Source organism: Artemia sp. Qi Xiang Cuo, chromosome 18 (genome assembly GCF_049724085.1).
Source record: "Artemia sp. Qi Xiang Cuo chromosome 18, ASM4972408v1, whole genome shotgun sequence".
NCBI lineage: Eukaryota > Metazoa > Arthropoda > Branchiopoda > Anostraca > Artemiidae > Artemia > Artemia sp. Qi Xiang Cuo.
In genome coordinates this window covers 53,939,135-53,956,176 of record NC_142811.1, presented here as the reverse complement: position 1 = coordinate 53,956,176, position 17,042 = coordinate 53,939,135, and the positions used below count along the sequence as shown (strand labels likewise).

The window sequence follows — 17,042 nt, the reverse complement described above, 5'->3', positions numbered from 1 at the left end:
ATAACGCAAATAATATCAAATGATACTAATACACATAACAGGGTATATAATAATAACAACGAAAAAACATAACAATTACAAAAAGAAAACAAACATTATAAGGCATATAATACCATAAAACTAACATAATTACACAAAATGTTGCAGACATGATCAGTATATTTTACCTGCTTTAAAGCTACATGGACCATGGCTACAAAAAAAGAAAATGTTTCAAGCACACCATATAAAACAACTTTCAACATTCTTTTCTTGCCCCCCCCCTCCAAAAATCTCTGTGTTGAATGGCTACACGCGCATGCCTCCCCACATTCTTGATATCCACTTAACACTTACTTTTTAAAATCCTGACTGTAAAATCTTTCCAATTTACCCCAATCCCAAAAGTTTTTACCCTCAAATCCTTCAACTCCTTACAATTGCACATAAAGTGCTGTAAGTCGTCATTTTCTCTACACATTGGGCAAAAATATGGACCCTTCTGCAACCTAAACCTCCCTAAATACTTTCTTCTTTCCCCGAAATGCATAAAATTACCCCTTATTGAAATGTCCCACCATATATCCTCCCCCTGAAGTCCCACTTTAAAACAATATTCTTCCCTCCATGCCTCCTTGACCTCCAAGTACACATCTAGAGACACTGCCATGGTCCAATCAGCCTGCCATAACTGGATCTCCTGCTCTTGCAGTACAATCTTTACCTCCCTTGCCACAGATTCTACTTCTCCTCCTATGCCTACCCCCTGATATCATATTCCTGACATTCCACAACTGTTCAATATTTTCCTTACTTAATTGGCCTTGAATCTTTCCTATTATCATTTCTCTGTATGCTACCTTAACTAATCTATCCTTTGGCAATGATGTTATCCTTTCACAAAACTTAACCATTTTTACTAGTCTCTCATTCCTAAGGCCTAAATATCCTCTTAATGCTAGACTATTAAACCCATCATTTAGACCTAACATGCTTTTAAAGTACCTAAGCTGAATTTTTTCTAATCCTATACCTTTCTCACAACCTCACAATTCTGACTGAAAATGTACTACTGAAATCAATCTTCCCTCAAAAATTCTCTTCTGCAAATTAATATCATTTAGGCCTAATTCTTTAATACTATTTCTGATGAACATTCCCATTAGCCCTTTCCCTTTAATTACCACTTCCTCTATATGCCTCAACCCATTTTCCATTAGCCATTAGCTTAATTCCAAAATAATTAAGTTCTTCAATTCTTTTTATTTCCTACCCTCTATAGCTAAACCTTAGCCCCTCTACTTCCCACTTCCCAGCTAGTCCTAAACATCATAACTATTGACTTATCTATGTTCAAAGCTAACTGCTTTTCCTTAAAATACCCTGAAGCTAAGTCTAGGAGTTATGAAGATTTTCCTTACTATCTACCAGTAATGCTATCTCATCTGCAAATAGTAATAAAATCATATTAGCTATCAGCAACTTGACACTTGGTGTCTTTTTCTGATTTAGATATTCCTCTATATCATTAACATATAGAGAGAATAGCCTTCGAGACAAAATGCATCCTTGTTTTACTCCTATCCTCCTTGTACCCTCAATATACCTCAGTTGTGAGGGCCTACCAACCCTCACTGCCAAATACATCTTAACTATAATCATTACAAATGTTCTCAGCAGCCCTGTTTCTAATAAATTTTTTTTTTAGTAATACCCTATCAACTCCATCAAAAACCCCTTTAAGGTCTAGAAATACTACAGAAAGCTCATCTCCCTTTTTTCTAGTATATTTTCTAATTTAACTATGTAAAATAAATACCTGGTCTATTGTGCTATAATTTTCTCTAAATCTTGCCTGAACTTCCACCAGTCTTTTTCCTCTTTCCAACAATTTATCTAGCTTTCTACATAAAATCTTAAATAATAGCTTTCTTAATGTGTTCCCTAACACTGGCAGATACAGGGGGAAAGCTCTCCCTTCCCCAAGATATTTTCTGGTGCCCTCTTTCCCTTTTTTTCACTCTTTTTTTAGAATAAAATCGTCAATTTGATCAATTATTGGCACCTTTGTCACACGGCCCTCCCCCAAGGTTTTGCTCACTGGCGCCCTTGTCACATTCCCCCCTCCCCCAAGATTTTACTCTAGATCCGTCCCTGTTCTCTAGTGTTATAAGCCTATAATTCTCATGTTCTTCTGGGTTTTCTTTTTTTAGAGGAGTACCACTAATGATGTAACCCATTGTTCCAGCCAATGGGGAACCTATATCAACTTTGAAAGATAATCACTATCATTGGTATTGCCCAAACCTGTGTCCAATTCCAATATTATTACTGGTATTCCATTGGTTCCAGGTAATGAATGACCTCTCATCCTTTTTAGAGATTTCCGTACCTCATCTTCTTCTTCTTCTTCTAATTTTTCTTCATCTTGGGTTATATGCTGAAACAGCTCTTGATCTTCTTCTGTAAAAGTTCTATTCAACCATAGGCTTTCTAATCCTACTATGTTCCTAAGATCAACTTTTTCATCTTATCCATAATTCTTCTTCATCTTGGGTTATATGCTGAAAAAGATCTTGATCTTCTTCTGTAAAAGGTCTGTCCAACCATTGGCTTTCTAATCCTACTATGTTCCTAAGATCAACCTTTTCATCTTATCCACTATTCACTTGCCTCTCTGTTTCCTCTAAATAATCTGGCCAACTTTCAGCTGGTGGAATCTCCCTTTCAATATTCCTACACCCAAACAAACTGTTCACTAACTTCCAAAATTCTCTACTATAACTACCTCTAAATGCTTCTTTTTTTTACTCCTCTCATATTCAAATGACCTTTCCCCCCCTTTATAAACCTTTTATACTCTCTCCTCTCCATATTATATTTAACATAATACTTATCAAACTCTTCATTCTTTCTATAGGCCTACTTTTTTTACTAACATAATTAAACTATTCAACATATTTTTCTCTCAGCTTGCCGCTTGCTGCAAAAAAAAAAAAAACTCCTCAGACCTCTCTCTCCCAGTTGCAACCCTCTCCCCTACTGAATATACTACTTGACTCAATAGGCATAAGGAACCTTCAACTTCCCCATCTTTAGCTAATCTCAGGCTTCTCTCCAAATCTTGCTCATTTTCTTCAATTTTCTCCTGAAATTACTTTTCCACCTTAGGAGACACCTAAAGCCAATTCTTCATTTCTATATACCCTTCTTTTTTCCTATTTTCTTCTCCTTACCCTTACTCATCATTCTACTTTCTTTTTTTTATCTCCCCCTTTTATTTCTCAAAATTTAATTCTATCTTGGCCCTAATTTGCATAAGATCAGACCCCACCAGTGCCAGAACCTCAAAATCAATGCAAGAAGGCCAAAGAAACAAATCCATCATAATAAAATCAATCACACTTGGAGACCTCCCACTATAACAAGTAAATTCTACCTTACCCTTATTGATTCACAACTCAACAACAGCGGCAACCTTATAAGAAAATTAAAATATATTTTCTTGTGAATTATTATCGCTTCTAATCAGCAGTTGTACCAAACCAATCCTGCTCAACTCATCCTCAGGGCTATACTGTGGTGTTTCTCCTCCCCATAGTATAGTGCAGACTGTTTGATATCATTCTATTTTCCCTTCTTGTTTTAGTTTTTTTTTTTTTTTAAAGCTTTTTCCAATAGGCAATGTTTAGAAGTCCTCCAAAAAAAAAAGTCCCATCAGATCCCAAATCAAATTCCAGTGAAAGTGCCATAGTGAAAGATACCCATCTTGGCTGGTCAAGTACACTATCTCAAAGTTCAAATCATAGCTCCAATTCAGAGAATAGGACAATGATAAGTGTAGGGGCTAATGTAACCATAAATGATGATAATGGGTTTCAAGAGGTCCTCTCTAGAAGCTCTAAAAAAAGGAAAAAATCTCCCCAATCTAAAGCATTTCCCCTCTCCCTGCCAAAGATCCTCCCTCCAAAAACTTAGGAATTTACCTTAAAATTACTCCTAATACCCCCTTTGAAATAAAAATGATCACTGCAATAAGAGTTGCAATTTTTAAATTGCTAAAATCAATGTTCTCTCTTAACATTAACCGTGATGGATCTCTCCTAATAGCTGTAGAAGATCAGAAATCAGCAGATACAATAATTAACCTAAAATCCCTTCTGAATACCCCAATTATTGCATCTAATTAGAACCCAAAACAATCACCAACAAAAATAGTAGTTTATAATGTTCCCCCCAGAGATATCCACTCAGGAGTTAAAAGAAGGCCTCTCAGATAGGGCTGGAAACATAATCCAAGTTGAGGATGTTACCCAACTTGGCAAACCTAACTCTAATGGCCTAAAAACAAGTAGATCCTTCTTATTCACACTGAAGGAAAAAATTAATATCCCAGAAAAATTATTCCTATTTGGGGAAATCAAACCACACAAGAAATACACACCTAAGCCTATCCAGTCTCAAAAGTAGCACAAACTGGGACACGTGTCATCCAAATGCAATGGAATTCTCCGAGAGTGTAGTAATTGTAAAGCTTTCCATCCTAAAGAGCTGACAACTTGCAACAACACTCAGCCTACATGCTTCAATTGCAAAGGCCCACACGAATCTACAAATAAATCATTATGCCCTGCATACAAGAAAAGAGCTCTAACACTCCAAATATCAACAGAAAAGGTCATCCCATACCCCTTTACTGCAATGGAAGCAAATGCTGCCCAACAATACCAAATAAAGCCTGTAATGAAACCACCTAAAACACCCACGTCAATCACCCCCAATGCATCAAGCACCCTATATAAAACACCATCTTCTAAGCCCCCTAGCTCAAATCCCTATCAGAAGGAATCACCAAGCCAACAAGCCTCCTTGTCCAGTGAGATGAGGTCAGCCTGCCCCCCCCCCCCTCCCAAGAAGAAAAAAACCAGAAACACTACCAGGAATCAATCCCTTAACTGACAAACAGGATGCACAACCATAAATATATACCCAAATATATGCTTATTCATTCTAAACTGTAATGCAGTTATGGCCATGAACATACATCAACTACAGAAAACAAAAATTATTGCAGAATTGGCAAAAATCTACATCCCAGATGATATGCCCATTCAAGCAAAAAAGATCTTGCTTTACTGTTAACAAAGCTGAATATTAATACACAGTCATATGAAGAATAAATCAGCAACACAACATATATCAATACTCCAATGGAATGTAAGATCACTCACAGAAAATAAGCTAAATCAACTAATATCTTTTATGAATAATAATTCCATTAATATTGCTTCCCTTCAGGAAACTCATTGAACCCAAAATCAACAAATTAAGTCTCTGGGATATACTATCCTCAGAAAGGATAGATTTTCAGAGAGAAAAGGAGGTGGGGTAGCTTTATTAGTTAAAAATAATATAAAATTTTGTGGCATCAATTTTCCAGATTTTGCAAATAATGTTGATGTAATTGGTATCAGTGTTTGGCTGAATAGTTTAAAAACCTACATAATAAGCTTTTATAACCCTAATGGCCAAACTACAGATGCCAAGGATTCCTTTAATTATATAAATAATTCTAATATGTTAAAAAATATCATTATTTGTGGAGATTTCAATGCCCACAGCCTTTTCTGGGGGAATAAACCAGCAAATAAAGCCAAATAAACCTGAACACATATTTCAATCCCAAAAGTGGCAGATTCTCCACAATTGACCTACAAATTGTGTCATTACATTTTTTGAACAAAATTTACAAAAATAAAATTGATAGTCTACTTCCCCCAACCCACTCCTGTATGAGCTTATACATAATAATACCCATTATGACAATGACAATGGAAAAGCTAACCTATTTGCAACTCTTTTGGTTAATAAGCAAACATCAAATAATCAAAGCAAACCGTCCACAATTCCTATGAACCCAAGTTACCAACCACGCCCAGGATCCGAGTACATAACTAACCCATTCTCAATCCAGGAATTGAACAATGCAATACATCATATTAGGACCAAAACTAGCGGTAGCTATGACAATATACACCCTACATGGATAAAGAATCTCACACCTTCATAAAAACAAATACTGCTAAATTGTTATAATCACGCTTGGGCATCTTCTAGGTTCCCCAATATATGGAAATGTTCATCCCTCCTACCAATCCTAAAGAAAAATAAACCAAAAGATAACCCTGAGTCTTATAGGCCCATAATGATTGCTCCTGTGATGGGGAAAATAATGGAGAAAATGATCTATCACAGACTCCTCAGGTTTGTTGAAAAAAATAATATGATCCCACACACTCAAACTGGATTCAGGAAACACCACTCCTTAACAGATGCTTTCATTTTGCTAACAAATGCAATAAATGAATCTTTCTCAAAAAATAATGTCCTAGTTGCAGCTTTCCTAGATTTTGAAGGGGCATATGACAAAGTGAACCACCAAATCCTTTTAAACTTACTTGCAAACCTTGGCGTACCCCCTAAGCTAGTATCTTTTATTAAATCCTTCATAGAAGTGCAAAGTTTCATCGTTTGTGTTGGTTCAGCCTCTTCACCCCGAAAGAAAATAACCAAAGGCCTACCTCAGGGAGCAGTCCTCAGTTGCCTCCTATTTGCCCTATATCTCTGGGACATGAATCTACCCCACACGAATTTACAATATGCTGATGATCTGGTGCTATGGTCATCTGGTAACACCTTTCAGATAGCACAGTCAAATCTGCAAAAGTCACTTTTCCAGTTTGAAAAATTCTCTCAACATTCAGATTTACCTATTGCACCCACCAAGTCAAAAATAATCCAATTTCACCAGAAGCAAACCATGTTAATTCAAAACTAAATCTAAATATAAATATAACAACTATTCCAGAAGATAATCATATTAATTACCTAGGTCTCATGCTTGACTAAAAACTTAATTTCCACCTCAACATTTCAAACACAATAAAATCATGCTATAGAAAAACAAAAATACTAAAAAGACTTCTTTCCACACCCTGGGGCTGTAAGGAGAAATCCTTACTCCAATTTTATAAATCACATATAAGACCCCATATTGACTATGGGCTCATTGTCTATGGTGCATGTGCAAAGACCCAGATGCAAAAATTGAAACAATACAAAATGATATAATGCATCTCATATTTGGTCTTAGGAAACCCACAAGCATCAATTTTCTGCTTATGAAGAGTGGATAAACAACAATAAGGGAGAGACGTAGCTTTCTCTTGACAAAACATCTTACAAAAATTGAATCAAATAGTTCACACACATTACATATTTGGTTAAGAAATCCAGCCATGTATAGAGGCATTGCAGATGAGTATATCAATATTCAGAAGAAGTTCCCCATACCAGCAAAGTCTATTGCACCCACTTCCCCCAATCCCCCCCAATGGAATTGGTCAAGTTCCATAATAAATAATGAATTCTCCAAGTGGAATAAAGATTTAACCCCCATTGCTTTTGTCCAGAAAAAATTTGCAGAATTTAATACAATTACCTATAAAAATCACTTCCAAATATTTGTTGATGGGTCAAAAATGAATGAGAAGGTTACTAGTGGTTTTTTTCTTCCTCACCTGAAAATTGCAATGGGCGAGAGATTATATAATAATTTATCTATAATGTCTGCTCAGGTAAATGCCATAATCATGGCATTAGAACACCTTAAGGAAAACCAAACTTTGATTGTAAATTCAAATAATATTATCATATATTCCGACTCTCTATCAAACCTTGAGTTGCTGGCCTCAGCTCCTTAATATAAGTTGGAGATTGACACTTATCATTGTCTCCGTATTATTGATAATCTTGCTTCAAGTGGCATGAAAACTTATTTTCAGTACATTCCCAGCCACTCTGGCAGAAGTGGTAATCATCAGGTTGATGAAATAGCAAAAAATGCTATAAATATTGACCAGCCAAGAGGGAGACCAATCCCAATTAGAGATATTTACCGATGGAGGCTATCAGATATTAATTTTAATAAGATTAATCCTATCCTTTCCCCCTTTCCCAATAAGTACCTTTCTATAATTTATCACAGAATTCGTTCTGGAAAAAATGGACTAAATTTCCTTGCATTCTCATATAAGCTTTCTAATTCCAGTGGTTCAATACCCCTGTCCCCTCTTTGCAGGCATTGTAATATGAATAATGAATCAATTGACCATTGCCTATTTGAATGTAATATACTGACGTCTGCACAACATATCTTGCTTTATAAACTGTTAAAATGCTTCAAACACCACAAAATCTCACTATCAGCCAAGAGTCTAGCCAACTATACCTACACAAAGAGCACAGAAATCGACATCTATCATCTTATATTTGAACTCCTTGAGTCAAAAGGTCTACTGAATGATGTCTGAGAATATCTAATAAATAAGAGATAACCAAGACAGTACCTCTGTAGCCCACAGAGTGAAGCAAAAAGAAGAGGGCTAAATAGTATCAACTGAATAGCCTTCCTGCTTTGAATTAGAAGAAGAAGATTCCTATTCTCCCATTCAAAATTACCAACTTATCATTATGACAAAATTCCAGAAACTTTCTTCCCCAATTATTATTTCTGTGGAGGTGATCCCCATTTGCCCTTTGCAGAAGAACCATATCAATACCATCCCAATTTCTTCCCACTGGTTCATCTATGCAATCACAAACAGACCAGAGCATCTTCTGTGTCAATTCAGCATAAGCATTGAAATCTCCTAGGAGGGAAAAACAATTGGCAGGATACAGTTTTGAAAAGACATATTTCTCCCTCTCAACAATATTCCAGTATCCTATTCCAAAAATGAACTGGACTCCAGTGGAATGTATAGCACAGAAAATAATATTTACTTTTGAAAACAAACTCTAATCCACACTAGATTACATGAGGCACTTTTCAGGTTTGAAGTGTACTTTCTGAAAAAAATTCTTTGATAATGGAAGAGCCACACTTCTATACGTTCTGCCATTTCTTGATTTTTTCCTGTGGGCACCAAAATATACATATTCTTCTACAAATGTAGGACTTTCAAACCAAGTCTCAACCACTCATATCAAGTCCCAATTGCAACTACTTTAACTGAATAAACCACATATTTTATCTTCCGCATACCTCCATATGTTCTTCCATTTCTTGATTTTTTTCCTGTGGGCACCTAAATATATATATTCTTCTGCAGATATAGGACTTTCTAACCCAGTCTCAACCATTGATATCAAATCCCACTTGCAACTACTTGAACTCAATAAACCATGGATTTGATCTTCTGAAAACTCTTGAATGTTCCAATGCAAAATATTTATATCTTTTTTTGCTATGGCCTGCTAATTCCTAGTTCCAGTTTCCCTTTCCACTGTTTTCTATTTGATTAAATCCCAGATTTCTTGGCATAACATCTTGCCTTTCATTACTAAATGAGTTTATATGGTTGAGGAAAAAGGGTCTAGTGTTCCTTCCACTACAACATGTTGGGTCATTAGGGCTGATAACTTCTGCATTTGACCTTTTAGAGGCCTGACTGGAAGCAGCCAGCATAGTTTTTGTGCCCTGTGGCAGATGGGGCTGGATCATTTCTACTGTCAAAAATGCTAAAACACTATTAAATGACATCTGGGAATTAGTGCTCTCCATACACTTGAGAAGCACTTTTCTCTCTAGCTACATTATTTGCCATTACACTTTCTAAATTATCTCCTTGCTGTTGTCCATTACTTCTCTTTCTCCCACTCTCATAGTTCTCTAACTCTTCATTTCTGCCTGTTTTAAAGCTATAACAACAATATCACTTATTTCTAGCAATCAGTTTCAAACTGCATAGCTTCACATCTAAATTGACCATTGATTTTCATTTTATCCATCTTAATTTTTAGTTGGCTTTGCACCAAAACTTCTTGTTCTGAGCTAATTGATAATTTGCACTGATGCAGATAAATGTTTGATTTCAATACAAAGTCTGTGTGAGATACAGCACCAAATTTTATTAAGACAGGGGGAATACCACAGGTTGACTTTATGCAAAATAGATCTCTAAAACCATTTGGGTCCATTTGTGTATTTGGGATAATGCTGTTAAAAGCAGCAATCAAATCATCAAAATTGACCAACCTCTTCTAATTGGATCAAAGTTATATAAAATGACGTTACAGTGCTTAGCATCAGGTTCAAGCTGCTGTAACATTGATTTGGTTATCTCAAATTCTCTATGTAGGCTAGCCACTTTAGACTGAATTATATTGCTTTGCTGCTTAAATTCATTCACTGATGTGTCCATTTGCTGAGACAATATTCCCATATCTATGCTGATAGATGATAACTGTTGAGCTATTGGGTTAATCTTTTTTTACATGTAATCTCATTTCAATAATTTTTGCTAGTATATGTGATAAGGTCTGGGCTTGATTCTCTGTCATTATTCATTTCCTACTACAAAATTATTTTAACAAAGAGAGGTACTTAACTTTCTGTGTGCAGCCCCATGTACTTTTTTTTAACTGTACTCTAATGTCCCACTCACCTACTATCTTATCTAATTTTTAACTAGCAAAATGAGTATTATACAATGTCAAATATCAATTATCAAATAACAATGTCAACTGTCAAATATCAGTCAAAATGTTAACTCATTCACTGCTATCTACTAAACAAATATGATTGGAAAAAATATGTTTTCAAACATATTTGGAAACAACATTAAATAAGTTTTCTAATGGTACTGCTCATATTATATTTAATATTTCAATTGGAGGAGCCCTAACTCCACAGCATTGTTCTTCACTGTGTCTGCACAAGGTTAAATGACAGCCTAGCCTAAGTAATGGTCAATTTCCTTTTTTGGTGTAACCAGATGAGAGCAGTAATAAATACATAGTGTTTGGCCTCTTCTGAAGGAAAAAGGCTAATACAAAAAAAGTACCACAATTAGATCCCTTATTTTATGTTCTTTCCAAATATCATGGTTGCTTTCTGACCATGTACCCTCTTCCTGATGGTCCCATATATAGCTTTAATAATAATTTGTATTGTTGTGTTGAATCTTGTGACAAAATCACTCTTTTTCATTGAAATGGGTTTTAATGTTCTTTAAACTTGATGAAATTGAGTGTTGCCTGTGTGAGAACAACAGAATTATGAATATAAATGTTGTTGTATTTTAAATGATTCTTAGTGTGGATAAAAATGGAAAACAACATAATGATCTGATTAGGCCTAACAGAAACATGCTGCATTTCATAAAGTTAGAATTTCAGTATTATATTTTAGAATAGCTCTTTATACATTCTTATGGCTATATATGGGGCCATCAGGGATGGTGGGAGTGCATTGTCAGAAAAGTGACCAAACTAGACTATTTAGAGAGAGCATAAAATGAGGAACCAAGCGGTACCCCCTTTAGTTTATTAGCATGTTTTCTTCAGAAGGGACCAACCACAAAATATTTACCAACGGGGCTTTTCTGAAGGAAATGCTTTGAAATATAAAGAGTTGTAATGTTTGATTTCCTATTTTTTGCTATGTTATAATAGCTTATCCACATTTTTAAATTACTTAAAATATAATTTTGGTACTATTGCAGTGGTTGCCCTCTTTAGAAAGAAAAATATAAATTCTGAAAACTAGTCTAAAAATTCTAAAACAATCTTTTTCCATTGCTGTACTATTGCATTGGTTGCCCTCTTCAGAAGGAAACACCATAATACTCTGAAAACTAGTTTAAAAGATTCAAAAACATCCCTAGTATAGGCCTACTCATATTTTACTAAATGAATTAATGTAAAAAAAAAAATTGATTTACCATTTGGCAACAGCCTATCCTACTTCAACAAAACCTAACAGTGAAATACTGATTTTATCCTTTTTATATCCAAATATATTTTTGTGCATTAGAAACCTCTACTCCTGCTACCTTTGTCAAATATCAGTCAAAATGTTAACTCATTCACTGCTATCTGCTAAACAAATATGATTGGAAATATATATGGTATCAAACATATTTGGAAAAAACATAAAATAAGGCTTCTAATGGTACTACTTATATTGTATTTAATATTTCCATTGGAGGAGCCCTAACTCCACAGAAGTGTTATCCACTGTGTCTGTACAAGGTTAAATGATAGTCTAGCCTGTGTTATAGGCTATTTCCTTTTTTGGTGTGACCAGATGAGAACAGCAGTAAATATATAGTGTTTGGTCTTTTCTGAAGGGAAAATGCTAACAAAATAAAAGTACCACAACTAGATCCCTAATTTTATGTTGTTTCAAAATATCATGGTTTCTTTCTGACCATGTACCCTCTTCCTGATGGTCCCATATATAGCCTTAATAAGTTTGTATTGTTGTGCTGAATCTCATGACAAAATCACTCTTTTTCATTGAAATGGGTTTTAATGTGCTCTAAACTTGATGAAACTGAGTGTTGCCTGAGTGAGAACATCAGAACTATGAATATAAATGTTGTTGTATTTTAAATGATTCTTAGCATGGATGATTCTGCCATGGGCAGACTGAACTGTCACCTCTGGCAAAAACCAAACATCAGTCGCACAATGAAGCTGCGGATTTTCAACGCCCTCGTCGGCTCTGTGATGCTCTATGGAGCTGAGACGTGTCAAGTTTCAGCTGCAACCCTCAAGGCAATTGATGTCTTTCAGTTGAAGAGCCTGAGGAGGATCGAAGGTCTACGATGGTTCGACTTTGTCAGCAATGAGAAGCTGCTGCAGCTCACCAAGCAGTCTCGGTTTTCAACCCAAGCAGCCGAGCAAACACTACGATGGTTCGGACACCTACTTCGAATGCCTCCACACATACCTGCAAAAACGATCCATGACTTTGACCCTGTCAAAGCCGGTTGGAAGCGACCTCGCGGCCAACCAAAGAAATGATGGTCTGACAGCCTGTCCGAGTTCCTGGCAATGGCAAAAGTTCCATCGCCTGGCGCTCCTGTTCCTGGCGCTTGCCATGGACCGAAGTGGATGGAGGAGGCAGACGTCACTCTCTACGCCGAGCAGCGCCCGGCAGGAGACATAAGTCAAGTAAGTAAGTAAGTAAGTCAAAGCATGGATAACAATGGAAGACAACATAATGATCTGATTAGGCCTAATAAAAACATGCTGTATTTTCTAAAGTTAGAATTTCAGTGTTATATTTTAGAATAGCTTTTTATACACTCTTAGGGCTATATATGGGGCCATCAGGGAAGGGGGAGTGCATTGTCAGAAAAGTGACCAAACTAGGCTATTTAGAAAGAGCATAAAATAAGGAACCAGTTGGTACCCCTTTTAGTTTATTAGCATGTTTTCTTCAGAAGAAACCAACCACATTACCAAAGGAGCTTTTCTGAAGGAAATGCTTTGAAATAAAGAGTTGTACTGTTTAATTTCCTATTTTTTGCTAAATCATTTCAAATATAATTTTGGTACTATTGTAGTGGTTGCCCTCTTCAGAAGGAAAAATAAAAATTCTGAAAACTATTTTAAAGAAATTCTAAAACATTGTTTTTCCACCGTTGTATTATTGCATTGGTTGCTCTCTTCATAATGAAACACTATAATACTCTGAAAACTAGTTTAAAAAATTCTAAGACATACCTAGCATAGCCCTAGGGTAAAAAACCAGCATCCAATTGAGTAAAATTATGTAAAAGTAAAACCCTCACATTTTGTTATCAAAGAGGAATTTAAAAGAATTGTAAATACCAGAGAAAAGCTAATAATCTAAGCTGTATATAAATATGGTTTTTATTAAAATTATTTAAGATCAAACACTTGAAATAATTAGTTTATTAACTTACCTACAAGGACCTCTTCTTGGAAATACCAACTATACTATTTTGATGTATAGGCTATGGCTTAAAAATCTACTCAAATATCAGGAATTGCATTTTTCAGAGCTAAAGCCATAGAAAAAGAGACTGATAACTGAAAAAAAGGTAAAATGTTTTGTCAAAATTTCAATTGAGCCACGTTTTCAGGCTCAGTGGGTTTGAACACGGGTTGTCCTTGTCTAGTTTCAGCAGGTTTGAAGCTTCAGCCCTGTGTTTGATGCACTAGATGGACTGCTGCACAATGCTTGATGCAAACAACCCATGTTTAAAGACGGGTTGTTCATGGATCAGTAGGTTTGAACACGGGTTTTTCTTGTCTAGTGCATTAAGTGTTGTGCGTCAGTGCATCTAGTGTATCAAACATGGGGTTGAAGCTTTGAACTCGCTGAAACTAGAAACTTGAAACTGGATGAGCACAACCTGTGTTCAAACCTGCTGAGCCTGAAAACGCGGCTTTGGTATAGGACGGGATACCACCAGATGGCTAATTTGACAGTGTATATATACACAAATCTTCAAATTAGCCAACCAGTATTTTAAGCATAAGAGTCCAGCTGGACATAAGGAAACATATTAAGAAGACAAATCTTACTCCATAATATGGAGAATAATCCTAGTTAACACATTTTGCAGGGGGGGGAGCCCTTATCTTCAATTTTTTCCTTGTTTTCCCAGTTTTTCTAAGAAATCCATGAACTTCTTAGAACCAATATATTCACAGAATATATACCCCTACTCCCAGTCAATATCTACAAAATCATATTATTGAGTTAGGACAAAAGTGAATACACCATTCAATGCCATTTTTTATGCTGATTACAAATATAATAAGCATTTCTATTGGAAATGAGTTTCAGGCCCCCCCCCCTATATAGGCCAATTCAGGGTTAGGTTAGGTATAGCCTATATAGGGGGGGGGGCTGAAATTTATTTGATAGAAATGCTTATTATATTCATAATCAGCATAAAAAGAGGCATTGAATGGTGTATTCACTTTATTCCTAACTTAATAGCCTAATATGATTTTGTAGATATTGACCTACCCCCCTAATGTGCAAACATATACCTAGAATTGCAACCTCAATCTAAACATAACATCCATTTGCATCACAAATGAACTTTACTCCCATATTAGCAATGTGGTGGATCTCTGTAAATTACCTGTTACTTAGGCAAATTTTGGGATCCTCTAGAGGGAGGAGGGGAGGTAGGAACTTCAAAAGACCTTCCTGGGAGATACTTTAGCCTGTAGACCCATCCCTGAAAGTTTCATTTTCCTAACCTAAACCCTTTCCAAGACAGCCAAAAGTGGAATTTGAACCAAAATATAGACTGCCCCATATTTACCAAAAAGCCTTCAGTTTAACCTGAGAGAACAATGGATTTTGGACTCAGGATACAATTCTGGGTATATATTTGCACATTAATAGGATGGGGGTATGTACTCCATTAATATATAGGTTAACCTTAGAAAGAGCATAGGCCTGCAGCTTTTATTTACTTATTAGCCTAGCCTAAATTCTGCCAGAAGAGGCCAACTACAATACATTTATTGAAGATACAAAGAACGAAGTGCTTACAATATGTTTCTAATAAAATGTCTATTTTTCAGCCAGCAAAGAGCTGGCTGTCACCTCTGGGCTCTGGCCTCTATGGTCCTGATTTAAAGAATGGCTTCCGGAAACTCTTAATGAAAGTGATGATAAAAGCAGCTTTGCTCCTACATCAATAATATAATCCCAATTTTTCTGACAAAAATTCCAAAAATTTCGAAAAAAAATCCTTGAATACAGTTTTTTGGGTACTGGTGCGTTGTATGGGCCTTTACAAGGACATCGGTCACCAAAAACCCGACAGACGGGTTAATTCAAGAAACCACTACAGAGATATGCAATGCAGAGCGTGGTTTTTATTGCGTTTACGATTTTTAAATTGTTGTTTTTTGGGGTTTCGGACGGGAGCTAGGTTAGGTCACGTATTTAATTTATGCTATACCCAACACCCACCCACCCACCTAATGTCCAAATATATAGCCCAAATTTCTTTCTAAACTATTATATATTCATCCTATTTTTTTTATTTCATTACCATTAACAAAATTTGACTTTTTAAAAAGGCCTATATAATGCACCAGTACCGTATTTTGGTTATCAAGGAGGCACACTTGTGCCTCTATAAAGAGGCGACCCACCACAATGTTAAGCAATTTCAGGTCCTAGAGGTCGCAGAGAGACGGCGGTAATTGCATTTTATAGCCCAAGCTCAAACTCAGAAACTTGCAAAATTTCATCCTCCTCCGACTTTATCTTTATGGGGTAAACTTGGCCGGAAGTTTCGACCCTCCCTCCACAGCTCCTCTTTAACGTTGTCCGATTGGGCTGAAATTTCGAGGTTAAGCTTTCCTAGGGCCCGGGAGCTTATCCTCGAAATTTCAGCTCAATCCGATCACTCCTTCCCTGTTTTCAAAAGACCAAATATAGCCACTTAAAATTCATCATGCCTTTTTTTTCTTAGCCACGCCTAGAGGCCACAGTTGGCAACGGATCTGGGTGAATGAGGACTCATTCGAAGCAGAATTCGACCTGTTAGGGGCTTTTGATATTTTCAGACCGAAAAAATTATCCCCCGAATTTACATTTACGAAAAACCTCGTTTTCCTATATTAGCCCATGTTAATTTTTCCCACCACAACCCCCCTTTAACGTTGTCTGATCGGGCTGAAATTTAGAGGATAAGCTTTTCTGGGGCCTGGGAGGTTATCCTCGAAATTTCAGCTCAATTTGACCGCTCCTTCCCTGTTTTCTAAAAACCAAATATCATGTTTCGTGGGAATTCGCTTGCGTCGAAAATAGCTTCCATTTACTAAAAAACAATTAAAATTGTGTCTGTTTAGTCCAGCGGTTGATACTCCAGACTGTCAGGCGGAAAACCCGGGTTCGATTCACCGTCAGAGTAAATTTTTTATATACTGAATTTAAACTTAAAAAAGAAACTCAGTTTCTTTTTTAAATTATTTGAAAAAAATTACGTTTTCTAAAGAGTTAAAGAGGCTGAGTTACAAGGTCGACCCTTAAAACGTACAGGGATTAGGAGGCAAAGTTGTGGGGCTGTTAAAGAGGCTGAGTCACAAGTTCGAACCTTAAAACGTACAGGGATTAGGAGGTGCAGTTTGGGGGCTGCCACCCCCCAAACCCCCGCTTCTGTATATGGAAGGGGCTGTGCCCTCCTCAACGCCTCGCTCTTTACGCT

The 17,042-nt window shown here is 36.3% G+C and overlaps 1 protein-coding gene and 1 long non-coding RNA gene across 2 annotated transcripts in view; both read right to left on the bottom strand.

The window, feature by feature from the left end:
- LOC148941650 (uncharacterized) overlaps nucleotides 1–15,474 on the bottom strand; it is a 35,621-nt gene extending 20,147 nt beyond the window's left edge. The window contains exon 1 of the long non-coding RNA XR_016143254.1: nucleotides 15,374–15,474. This is a non-coding gene — a long non-coding RNA (uncharacterized LOC148941650). The remainder of the gene's footprint in view (nucleotides 1–15,373) is intronic.
- LOC148941649 (26S proteasome non-ATPase regulatory subunit 1-like) overlaps nucleotides 1–17,042 on the bottom strand; it is a 775,304-nt gene that overhangs the window by 486,096 nt on the left and 272,166 nt on the right. The gene's annotated exons all lie outside the window — the stretch shown is intronic.